Source organism: Adiantum capillus-veneris, chromosome 26, assembly GCF_014529385.1.
Source record: "Adiantum capillus-veneris isolate H3 chromosome 26, ASM1452938v2, whole genome shotgun sequence".
NCBI classification, from domain to species: Eukaryota; Viridiplantae; Streptophyta; class Polypodiopsida; order Polypodiales; family Pteridaceae; genus Adiantum; species Adiantum capillus-veneris.
Genome location: NC_140956.1, coordinates 15,226,975 through 15,228,962, shown reverse-complemented (window position 1 = coordinate 15,228,962; position 1,988 = coordinate 15,226,975).

The following is a 1,988-nucleotide window of genomic DNA, read 5'->3' as shown; positions in this document are numbered from 1 at the left end:
TTTGACAAGCTATTATAGACATCGGCTCACTTGTCCTTAGGGACCTATAAAGTCAATTGGGCACAATGATTATTAGTAGGGTTATTTTCATACCAAAAGAGACAAAAAGCCGCATGCCAGCAATTGCATACTTGTAGCAGTAGGTTCTCCACCCATGTTTTTTTGACATGAAACCAGCATATAAGCACATGACATGCAACTTGTTCCAGCGTCATCTACTCTCCAGCAATGAGGATCTTGATTGACCGCCCTCAAGAATGCTTCAAGCTCTTGTGGTCTTGTCAATGACAATAACTACATGCAAAATTTTGCCCAACTTTGCGAAGATTGTTTTGAAGGTCAACTCCAAAGCCACTTTTTCTTGATTTGTGCCCACATCATTTGTGCATAGCATCATCCATATGAGAATCCCTACCCCATTTTGGCTCGACAAGACAATAGCATAGAGTGGCAAGCCGATTTTTTTTTTTTTGAATGTGCTATCCACTACCCACACATTATTACACGAGAAACACAGAGAAATTTCTAGCATCCCCTCATCTTGAATAACAATAACAAAAGGTCGCTTGCATTCATCATCTGCCCTCAGATTGTAAGGTTGGACAAAGATGAATTATCAACAACACATGTACAAATGGGACAAAATGTTGAGCTCTAAATGGTACCTTCTTCAGGTCTTGCAACTGGACATCTTCTGCAAGCATTGCAGTCCATTCATGCTCTATAAATCCTCCTAAAGCAAGGGAAGGATATGCAAGATCAAGTCAATTGACTGGGAATTACCTCGGGGGGTCCACCTGAAAATATGTAAGTGTAGCACGTGAGTTCACAAGGAGGATATTTCTATTTATCAAAGAGTTACAAAATTACATGTACAAGAGGGGTTTAAAAATGGAATATTGATAAAAAGTTAAAGGTTTATGAAGGAAAAGGGGTTTTTTAATTCATGATGAAGTGTGTGTGTAGAGGGGTTTTAAAAAAACCTCTTGAACGCATGTGCTATAGGTATTTTTGAAAGGTGGGACCCTCAAGGGAATTACACATGAGACAATGCAAATTCACATATGAGTTGTTTTTGAAGAAGTCAAAGTACCTTTTGTGCGCATCTGATGCAACAACATTTGCACTTCTTCTGGTATCATGAAGAATCAATCGATCACACGATCAAGTGGAGATGCGTGTTGCATGTGAAGGCTTTCCTTTGACTTTGACATCCTTGCAACATGGCAACAAGTGCCAATATCAAACATGTCATCCATGCAACATGCGACTAAAGATGGATGCACTGGCAAGTGATAAAGGTATGCACAGGAGCCATGTATATTTCGTTCATGAGTTCCGTGGATTTTGATATCACCTTATCAAAGTTGTCAAAACGTTGGACAATCACCTTGAATCAACATCCAAACCTTTTGGATTTCCTTCCTCAAAGCGTTGGACAATCACCTTGAATCGACATCCAAACCTTTTAGATTTCCTTCCTCACCACTTGTCTGCACCTCTTTGTTGTATGTTGTCCCCTCCATGACACAAGTATTCTTGCACACACTTGGCCTCTCCATGTGTCTTTGTTGATATGAGCAAGACAAAACTTATCTTATCTTTTATCATGATGTTTGTCAGTGGGCATCTCCTTCAACATACAACCACAGCCAATGACCAAGTCTTTTATGTAGTCAAGAGATATCCCATGCTTTCTCATGTCAGTGAACCAAGGATTTATTAATCACGTGATGACGTGAAATTTTCATTGTTACCATGTGTTATTATCATATTCACATATTTACACTTTACATAATCACATTTAAGCCGATGAATGGTGATCTAATGACGCGCCAAAAGCTCGCCGGGCTATTATTTTTTCTTGGTGGGCCTATTGGGATATGACAAAAACTTGCAAGCGAGCCTATAGGGATGGAAAAAGCCAGGCAAGAGTACCCGTTTGGGCAACTTTGGTAGGTTAATAAGAAGTTCACATGAATATTTAA